Raw genomic sequence first — 11,050 nt, 5'->3', positions numbered from 1 at the left:
AGTAATAAAAAATAAAGTGACTTTAAAAAAAAGTGCAATTTCAGCCTGTAGCTTTAGAGATACCTTCAGGCGTTGGGGGAGGGTCCAGGCTGCCTAAAAACTACATTTTGAGCAGCAGTGTCATATATGACATCACTGGTCCTTCCTTGAGGCTTACTTAAGAAAGCAGGGAATAATCTTTTTGACCCTAGAATAAACCTTCTTTCTTCTCCAACCTCACAGGACGTCACTAGAATGTTGGCCTGTGGCTCATCCTAGTGAACCAAGGCAATGAGTTATGTTTCCCTAAGTATCCCAAAGAAAACAGAACACACTGTGATTCCAAATGTTCTTTTTATACGAGAGCTCTATTCTTATCTTTATCAGCAGATACAAATATGGGCGGGGGTCTGAAGTTCAGCCTCTCCATTCCACGGGTCATTGAGAGGCACTACAGAAACTTGAGCCATTGTCTGTCTGTCTGAAAAGATACACACTTATTTCGGGGGAGGGGGAGGGAGGGACACTGGAAATGACACCATTTTTGGAGGGTGGAATCATATGATTGGTCTCGTTTATTACCAAGAGAAGTCCAGTACCAGTAAAAACGACACGAAAAGTACTTGCTTAAATGAAAGAGTCTGGAGTCTGGTCTTAACAGCTGATAAGCACATGGGGTGTGCAGTAAGAAATGAGCCTGAGGACCCGATTCTAACGGCTACCTAGGGCAATTCCACACAGTCTAGCTGGTCTCCGAGTTCTTGTCCTGGCCTCATGCCCTCTTATCCTTTCTCACATGATCCATACATGGAGTCTCCCATGTACCTTATATCCCAGTTCTACACATCACCGGGGAGTCAGGAAGGAATTGTCTCCTACCCAGTTCACAACCAAGTTGGCCAACAGTTCAGATGGTCCTCAGACTACTAACCAGAAGTCCCAGGCACATCAGGAATACATTCTCTCCCCTCCCTCAAGTGACAGTCTTCATTCCTCACAAGCAAACAAAATGCTTCCCTGTGCTCAAACCTGTTTGCACTCACTGAGAGGTCAATAAAGTCCCTTTTCTCTCTGCCTTGTTGGGCATCAATTCTCCTTGTGGGTTTCAATGCTCAGTCTAGAGTACCTTGCTGTAGAAAAACCCAGACTCTGGATCCTCCCCCAGAAACTCCCCAGGGTAGCTGTCGGCCCTTCAAACTTTATCTTCAGTAGAAGCCAGAGAGGGGACCAGGGAAAGGGGAGGAGAGGGAGCAGAGGTCAAGTGGAAAGGCATCGGGGGTGGGGGGGGGCTGTGCCGCCTCATTCTGACGAGGACCCCTAGAGGACCTGTCCACTGCGGGCTGATGATGGAGACATGTGCACATACGAGCTTCCCAGGTTCAGGAGCTGCTCGTGGGGAACAGCCTGGACCCACCATCTGCTGAAACCAAATGGAAGAATAAAACATCTCTTTGTAGTTCACATTTCTAAAGTGAAGTTTAAAAAACTGCCCAGCAATGAAAGGAAACGAGAAGTTGGTCCCACTTCAGGCTTGTTTGTGAGTACTGATTGTTGGGAAATTAGTACATGGAAAAAAGAAAATAAAAATAGAATTACTTTATTAATTTTAGAAATCAGTAATTCCAAAGGGTGCCTTCGCCATGGCTCATGTGGTCAGCAGCACACTGACTTTCCTCCACTCTCCGGGAAACTTGTGATGCGTGCTTCCCCCTTCCCCCGAACCCTTGGAAAAGGGAAGAACAACTTTGGTAGATAATGTTGTTGGGATTTTAGGCTTGTAGGAAGTAAAGCTTAATTCTGCAATCTGGAAAAGAAGAGGAAGCAAAATGCAAATAGCCAAAGAGCCTCTTTTATATCATCTCTGTGTGGTAGCAGGGGAGGGACAGAGAAGGCCTAAGCAGATTTGTGGAGGAGGCTAAAAGGGATAGAAGATACATGTGTGCTCTGATGGGGTATAGAACGTATCAGCTGAATGTCCCCACTGCCAAGTTCGGTCAAAACCCAGCTGATGTGTTTTCCCGTCATCTCAGTAAAAGTCTGGATTGGCTGATTGGCAACAATCTACTGCCACTGTTGCTTGAAGGCTCTGGGGACTGAGGCAGCAAAAAAAAAAGAAGAAAAAAGAAAGAAAGAAAGAAAAGAAAAGAAAAAAAGTACCGTGGACCCCTCGCAGCGCAGGTGGATGCTTCAGCCTCGGTCACGCCCCCGCAGGTGCGGGAGTGGCAAATAGGTTCTTCTGGGCAGTCGCGGTTCATCTTTTAGTGTGAGCGGGATCTGAAAGAGAGAGAACCAGCTGCTAAGTGACCAAAATGAAGAGTGTGGGGTTTTATTTACAGCAACGTCTGGTTTAGTTAACACTACTGAAGACTAAAGAAGTTGTGGCCAAATAAATGTTCACCTTGAACTTGAAGACTTTTTGTTTTAACCACTTGGTTGGAAACCTAACACATTCCTGTTCTGCTGCTTTTTTCTGTGCTTTTCTTAGTTCCTCCCTTCTTTTTGCTTTTTATCTGGATAAGAACATTTTATCCCTTTTGCTTCTTAAATATAACATGCTGAATATGTTAAGCTTTTCTAGAAATGTAAGGTCAGCATTATTAGCGTTCGGTGTTGAATTACAGGGAAAAACTGTTCCATGTACGCTTCTGAGTTGTGTAAGTGTTTGCTGAATGCTGGGTTGTCGGAATGCACTCTGCCTTGGACCGCTGTTCCCATCCTGATCATACCGACATCCCACCACCCAGTTTACAAGGACATTACTCTCACCGAGAATCCCCTGTGAGGCCCTCCCACTGCCTTCCCGTTTCCACTCTCCTGAATTCTGTGTTTCTCTCTCCCTTGTTTGGTTTTTAAAAACAGGTTTATTTATTACATACACTCCTAACCATAAAAGTTGTGTTGTTTTCACAATTTTGTGGTTCAGTCTGACAGTGCTGCCGTAACTATTATTATACGTGATCTCAGCACACAGCTGGGAAAACTTCTTCAGTTATATACTTAGGAGTGTAACTGCTGGTTCCTGGATGCTTCCATCTTCGATCCTCTAAAAATAATGCCCTATTACATTCCCAAGTTGTTTGCACCAATTCCCCCTTCCAACCCCCAGGGCAGCTTCTCTACCTCCCCTACATGTGGAGAAGGGGGATTGCCTGAGTGTAAAATATTTGCTAGTCCAGTGGGCACACAATGTGTACCACTACTGCGGTTTTAATGAGCATTGTCCCAATTAGGAATGAGGTTGAGCCTCTGTCCAAGTATCTATTGTGCATACATGTTTTTTTCTTCCATGAAATGCCTGGACATGGCTTTTGGTTATTTTCTTATTGAGGTTACTGTTTATTGATTTAAAAAAATAAAACAGCTCTATTGAGATATAAGCCACACAGCATACAATGCACCCATTTAATGAGTATAATCCAGTGGCTTATAGTATATTCAGAGTTATGCCTCCATCACCTCAATCAATTCTAGAACATTTTCATTCCAAGGAGATGAAACCTACACCTACTAGCCATTGCCCTTGTTCATCTTGTCCTCTGGCCCTAGGCAACCACTAATCTGTTTTCTGTCCTGTAGGTTTGCCTCTTCTAGACATTTCATATGAGTGGATTCATGCAATATGTGGTCTTTTGTGTCTGGCTTCTTTCACTTGGCATAATGTTTTTAACGGTCATCTGTGTTATAGCATGGAGCGGTTCTGTCTGCCTTTTTATGGCTGAATAATACTCCATTGTGTGTGTATTTTATTTATTCATTCATCCCTTGATGGCCATTGGGGTTGTTTCTGCCTCCCAGATATTAGCAGTCATGCCGCTATAAACAATCATGTACAAGGTTTTGTCTGGACATATGTTTTTATTTCTGCTGGGTCATATGGTAACCCTAAGCTTAAAGGTTTAAGAAACTGCTAACCTTGTTTCCAAAGCAATTGCACCATTGTTAAAACATATACAACTTGCAAACTGTTTTATTTTATTATTTTTTAAGTTTAGTCACTCTCCCCATTCTCTATCTTGTATAGTTTTATTTTTTCTCTAGAACACTCATCATTATGTAACATACTATCTGTGTTTCTTAGGTGGTTTGTTGTCTGTATCTCCAGTTAAGGTTCTGGGGCTGTTTTATTCACTGCTCTGTGCTATATGCCTAGTGTAGCGGCTCAGTAAGTATTTGCTGAGTGAATCAATCTTTCACTTTAACTGGAACGTTAAGTCCACTCACATTTTTGTAATTACAAATACTTTTATTTATTTCTACTGTCTTAAGTTGGGTTCTTCTTTAAAGATTTATTTATATTAGAGTGGCACAGGGAGAGAATCTTCAAGCAACTCCCTGCTGAGCGTGGAGTCCAATGTGGGGCTCGATCTCAGAACTCCGGAGATTATGACCTGAGCTGAAATCGAAGGTTGGGTGTTTAACCAACTGAGCCACCCACGCCCCATCTTAAGTTGTGCTTTCTATTCATCCATACTCATGTGTTTTCTTTTCCTCCTTCAAGTTTTATAATTTCTATTCTTTTAGTAGTTACTCTATTTATTTTTGCATTTGTATATACTGATTACGGAAAGCTGAAATGAATCATCAGCTTTACCTTTTTGCTTTACAAGGTAAAGTTAGACTACTTAACTCTGATCATACCTTCTGTCTTGCTTAACACAATACTGGTGTTGGCTATTTTCATCCCCTTCCTTTTTGAACTTCCCAAGAACAGGATTACTTTATTGATTATTATGCTTTTATTTGCTCGTGTTTTTCTACATTCTTTGCTCATAAGTCAGTTTTGGCATCTCAGACCTTTCTCTGGTATCATCTTCCTCTGTTTGAAGTCTATTCTTTAGAATCTTTCCTTCTGTGAAGTTTTACCGATGCCAAATTTGTCTGGATTTTACATGTTGGAAAATGTCTTTATTTCATCCTCATTCATGAAAGATATTTTTGCTTAAAATACATTTCTGGAGGGGTCTTATTTTTTCTCACCAAAGGCAACATCACACCGTAGTTTGGCTCTACTACTGCTGTCGAAGGGCACACTGTTATCAAGCTGGCATTCCTTTGGAAAGCCTTCCTTGGCCGTGAGGGGCTTAAATTTAACATCTTTTGTCTTTAGTATTCCAAAGTATGGTATGTCTAGATGTGGATTTCTTATGAGTCACTGTAGCCAGTTGTATCTTCCATTAGTTTTTGGAATATTTTTAGCCATTATCCCTTCAAATATTGTCACTGTCTCTTTTCAAATGTTTCTTTCTAGAACTCCAATTGTCTAAATATCTATCAGGTCCTCTCATTTGGCTTTTCATCACTTTTTCTTTCTGTCCCGCAGTTCATGTAATTTCTTTAAAAATATCTCTGAGCTCATTAAATATCTTTAACCTCTAACCTGCAGTTAAGCCCACTCATGGATTTGAAAACTGTAATTACTGTATCTTTGCAATTCTAAATTACTACACAGTTCTTTTTCAAATCTGCTTAGTCATAATTTTAATCTTTTGATTTTACTCATACTTTTACTCCCTCAATTTACTAAACACATGAGAAAATTTATTTTTCATTGTCTGGTAATTTCAGTATCTTAGTCTTTGTGGGTCTAATATTGTTGTTATTTGTTACTTTGCTGACTTTCGCTTATGATGCAACGATTCCTTATTTGTTTTGTGCTTTTAAACTGTGATCTCACAGTTCTTAGACCTTTAGCTGTAAGAATTATTTGAGATTTGAGTTGAAGGAAGATTCTTCCCGAAAAAATATGCATTTGCAAAGTATATGTGCCTGGGGTCGCTATTAGCTTTGGATCACCTTAGATTAAATTCTCCATTTGAAGTTTTTCAGGGTAACTAGGGAATATGAATTATGCCCAACCTAGGGCTAGTTTGTGGTTATAAGTCATCAGGGGACAGTCCCCTACTCCATCTCACTCAGCACCCAGGCTCCAGATTGGCAATTTTCTTTCAATGCCTGAGGGAGAAGAGGTAAAATGGGAAGGGAAGGTTTATTTCTGGTTGACCTTTACATGGGGAATACAGCCCTTTGGGGTCCTATCTTCATGTGAAGGGTCTCCAATTAGATGCTCTGCCTGTTGTCCATGATACCTGCCATAATCCTGGTCCAGAGCTGCTTGGATCTCCACTCCTTCCTGCTGATAACCCCAGGGCAGGAACAATACACAGGACAACAATGCTACTGTGTTTCCCCCCTCACTGCCTCCGTGGCCATGATCACAGCTTGGCTCTTTCTTGGTAAGATTTTGAAAAACCAGTCACTGAAGTTGTCTATCTTCTTCTTTGCTTTGATGTCTTGACCTGAAAATTCTCTCTCTCTCTCTCTTTTTTTGAAATGCCTATGGTTTGTACTATCTATACACTCACTTGGTGCTTAACAAATAAATGAGGTTGCATCTTCTTAGGTTAGTTTTAAAGTCAACCAGCCCATAGACATAAATTATTATCAGAATTACCCTTAAAAACCTTGAAGCCCTTGTAAAAGACACTGTACTGGTTTGGCCACTATTGGGAGTCCAACAAACCCAATCTGTCCTCCAGCCTACTATTCTTCCAGTGGTATCACAGTAAGCAACCGGGTTGTGCTACTGTAACACAGCAAATAAAATACTTTAAACACTATGGCCAACATGTGCCAGGGGGAGTGAGGAGAAGCAGCCAGGCATGCAGAACTGCTAAGGGAACAGATAACGCTCGTGCTCACTTTGAGCAGTACGTCCCCTGAAGGGGTGGTTGACAGACTTTCCCAAACCACCCAAATCATTGTTTCTTACACCTTTCTTGGGGGGTGGGGGGCTCTGTTTTGCTCCTGTCCTGTGGATACACTCTTTTAAGTGCAGAGACAGCATCTTACACATCCTCGCATGACCTGAGCCAGCTCCTAGCATTTTGTCATGTACTTGTTTATACGGGGGCTGCTTGGAAAATACTGGGTCAACGATGGGGACAACGGTCAACAGCAGTGCGCCCTATGGGCAGCCAAGGATTGCCAACTAACAATGCAAACTTGGCTTCTGCAAACACCACAGCCACGTGTGAAAAGCCGTAATCCGTGCTCCAGACCAGCACTCCTACCACTCATCGGCTGCGTGGAGAAAAGGGAAGCACATTTTCAATGAGGTCATCTGACTCACGGCTTTTCCAAACGAGAAAAAAACAGAGGATGCATCATGACTTCCACGCCACTAAAGAAGGCCCAGACCTCAAACAACACGAATGTGTCACTGCAATTATTTTTCTCCCTCCCAGGTCTGAAGCGAACAGGAGAAATAAAATTAAAAACTTAATTTTTAAAATGACTTAAATGCAAAGGCTTTTGTACATTGTGCCTCGTAGATGGGCCCCTAAGGCCATTCCAATGGGTTAGAGTGGCCCTGATGGTACCTTCTGGCAGTGTTCTGGTTTGATAAGAGAGTGAATGAATCACTTTATTTATATCCTGAGTGACATTAGGAGAAAGGGACAGCTGGGGCGTGAGGGCCAAGCTGCTGGCCCCTCACCTTCCCGGGGCACAGCTCCAGTATGTAGGAATGAACAACACAGGCATAAGAGCATCAGATCTATTTCCTGAAACCCTGCCTGGTGACACAGAGGCGCCGGGCACAGCTGCAAGGGGCTCGTTCAGAGCGGAGGCAGCCCCGGAGGCACTCTGAAGCCAGCCCCAGGGGAGGAGGGAGCGAGCTGGCTGACCACAGCAGTACCCCGAGCACTCAGGCCTCCCCGAAACCCTTCTTCATGTCTAGCGAAACATATGGGCACTTGGTTGAACTCTCAGATGCTAAATGCAACCCAAGTCAAGGGTCCGTCTATGGGGGAGAATTTCTGCTTGCAAGTAAGCGTAGACGAGTTTTAATAAGATGCTATTTTAAGGAATTTGACTGTAAAGAACTGAAGTCATATATGCAAGAAGCCGAATTCTTCTAAGAAAAATGGTCCCTAACTCTTTTCCAAAAGTATATTTAACTCCTGTAAACCTGTAAAAACCATGTCCCCTCACTCTGGTTCATTTTCTTACTTCAACAAAGCAGTCAAATGGGCATGACAGAATGATGTCGTGGAACAGAGAAACCTGTCTGGACAACTTTTCAGTGTTACTCAGTGAAAAATGTTTCTTTTTGTAACTCCATTTTGATAGTTAAGGGGAGACCATTTAACATGTTTGCAGGGCTGTGAGTTTTTTGCATGAAAATATTTAGTAACTTCCCTTTAATGAAAATTTAAAAATTGCAAGGCTGATCTGAATCAAAGTTCTTGACATCTAATTCCATGATCTTTATACATCTATCTAGTTTTGAAACATAATCCACTTAAGCATATTTGGGATATTAATATATATGTTTACATATATTGTGTTTTTTTTTAAGATTTTATTTATTTGACAGAGATCACAAGTAGGCGGAGAGGCAGGCAGAGAGAGAGACAGGAGGAAGCAGGCTCCCTGCAGAGCAGAGAGCCCGATGTGGGGCTCAATCCCAGGACTCTGAGATCATGACCTGAGCCGAAGGCAGAGGCTTAACCCACTGAGCCACCCAGGCGCCCTTATATATATTATGTTTATATATAAAATGTTTCTATATAATGCACATGTATGTATATATAAAAATATATATAAAATCTGGATTTATAAAACAAATCACTAAATCATTAAAAGGAAAGTGATTTATAAAAAGTTTATTTACTTCAAAAAATATTTAATTTCTTTATAGAAAGTTCTCATAATGAAGAATGGTAGATTAACCCAAGGCTATGTGCTGAAGTCTGACTTCTGCTATTTATTGGCTTTCTAATCTTTGGGACTTATAATAATGATTATTGCTTTCTGAGCATAGGACAAATACATGTTCGCTCTACAAAAATCTTTGGTGGGGTGTACAAAGAGATTTTTTTATGTAGGTTTGAGTTCAAAAGAACTGATATATAGGAGGATTTTGTCTATTCTAGAACCTTAATTTCTAGCCTGATACAAATTCAGTCTTGTTCCTCCCACAGCAGATACAGCATTCATTCAAAAAAGATGCTGGGGGACGCCTGGGTGGCTCAGTTGGTTGGATGACTGCCTTCGACTCAGGTCATGATCCTGGAGTCCCGGGATCGAGTCCCGCATCGGGCTCCCAGCTCCAGGGGGAGTCTGCTTCTCTCTCTGACCTTCTCCTCGCTCATGCTCTCTCTCACGGTCTCTCTCTCAAATAAATAAATAAAATCTTTAAAAAAAAAAAAGATGTCGGATATTTAGTAGTTCTTTGCCTAAAGATCAGCAGAAGAGCAGACTTTCAAGTACTTGAGGAAGGTAAATGGAAGGACCCTAGACCACTGACTTACAAACTTATTTTTAGTGAAAAATACATCTTATATGAATACATACATAAATATCTTTTTGACCTAAACAGAAGTCTCACAAAACAATTCTTACTTTTATCACAGATGGACCCTCATTCTTTTTCTCTCTGTTCTATTCTGTTCCATTGTAGGAAGGGTGGGAGGGAAGGGGAAGAAATGGTTATGATCAGTGGTACGCTAGTGAAGGTTTAACAACTGGTTCTCTGTGGTAAACCGAACAAAGGCCCCAGCTTTGTGGTGTTGGCTGATTCCCACCACAGCCAAATTCAAGTAACCCACATGAGGAAGTTACTGAGCGTTCACAGAGTTGGGAAGACACACGCACCACTGGCTCTCGTGAGCCTGGTCATGACCCATTACCTGATTTGATGACCCACTGTTTGCTTATGACCCCATCGTTCACAAATTACTGTTCTTGAGTCTAGAGATTCAAACTCCTTAGTATTTCAGAGGAACCTGAGACGGGCCAGTAGAAATTGTTTCCAGGAGTATTAAGGGAAAGTGCCCATGCTAGGGACGACAAGCTGCCAGGGCACTAGTTTGAGGGGAAACTACTCTGATGACCACTAGGCATCATCTGTCTTCAGCTTCCCCCAAACTGATCATCTTGGGAAAACGAGAGGTACCAAACAATAACTTTAGGAAAACCTCAATCTCCCTGAGATTCAGTTTCTTTCTTGTAATAGGGGAATTACAACTTGTGTACTTCACCAGATTAAGGGCTAAATAAGATAATCCACATGCCAGTGTTCTGAAAATTATAAGGGACTCTCCAGGAAGGTATTCACATGAAAATGATTCAATTTAACAAAATTTTAATTACGGGTAATTAAAAAATGTCATCTGAGCTCATCAATCATCCCCACCCTCTTGACTCTTCTTCCCCTCTGTGGGTCTCTGAGATTCTGAAATAACCAGTGCCTCTCAAGACTGCCTCCTTGGATGGTTCCACTGTAGCCTCTTTCTTTTCTGTACTTCGCTGCCTTTTTTTTTTTTTTAAACATTCTTTCCCTCAGAGAATTTATCCGCTTACAGCTAAACTCTGGATCTGGCTTGAACTCTTCCCTGGTTTTGAGAAGACTTTTCTGAGTTGAATGTTCAGCCACCATGTCAAATTTGACTTTTAAAATACTCAGTGTTATCTGTCCCATGCATCTACAATACTCGGTGCTCTACTTCTGTCAATGGCACTTGTACTAGCCCAGTTACCAACGTTTAATTTAAATAACTTACAACCACTTCACCCATTAGCATGGCTACCTTTCAACCATCAGCATGGCTACTATAAAAATAAAAAAAGAAGTGTTGGCGAGGGTGTGGAGAAAGGGAACCCTTGGGCACCACTGGTAGGCGTGTAAAATGGTGCAGCTGTATGGAAAACAATATGGCGGGTCTCCACAAATTCAACATAGCATTACTATGGAAAACAATATGGCGGGTCTCCACAAAATTCAATATAGAATTACTACACGACTCAGCAACTCTACTTCTGGATATACGTCTAAAAGAACTGAAAGCAGACTTGACCAGGTATTTCTACACCCGTGTTCACAGCAGCATTACTCACAAGACTCAAAAGGTGGAAGCAAATCAACTATCCACTGACAGATGAATTAATAAATAAAATGTGGTACAGACATACAATAGAATACTATTCAGCCTTCCAGGAAGGAAATTCTGACACATGCCACAACATGGCTGAACCTTGAAGACATTATGCTAAGTGAGATAAGCCAGTC

The 11,050-nt window shown here is 41.7% G+C and overlaps 1 protein-coding gene across 4 annotated transcripts in view; it reads right to left on the bottom strand.

Annotated features, from left to right (window-relative positions):
• Positions 1-206: 206 nt before the first annotated feature.
• TTLL5 (tubulin tyrosine ligase like 5) overlaps positions 207-11,050 on the bottom strand; it is a 96,092-nt gene continuing 85,248 nt past the window's right edge. The window contains exons 6-7 of one of the 4 annotated variants that reach the window (XR_004381294.1): positions 2,137-2,253; positions 207-1,399 (exon numbers count right to left, since the gene is read on the bottom strand). The gene's annotated coding sequence lies outside the window, so the exon portion shown is untranslated. Of the gene's footprint in view, positions 1,400-1,560; positions 1,784-2,136; positions 2,254-11,050 lie in introns of those variants that run through there. The other 3 variants (XR_004381292.1, XR_004381295.1, XR_004381293.1) reach the window with 3 other exon arrangements.

This window comes from Lontra canadensis, unplaced genomic scaffold (assembly GCF_010015895.1).
Source record: "Lontra canadensis isolate GAN:19392208 unplaced genomic scaffold, GSC_riverotter_1.0 scaffold173, whole genome shotgun sequence".
Classification (NCBI taxonomy): domain Eukaryota; kingdom Metazoa; phylum Chordata; class Mammalia; order Carnivora; family Mustelidae; genus Lontra; species Lontra canadensis.
The sequence above is the reverse complement of the archived record's forward strand: the minus strand, read 5'-3'. Positions and strand labels throughout refer to the sequence as shown.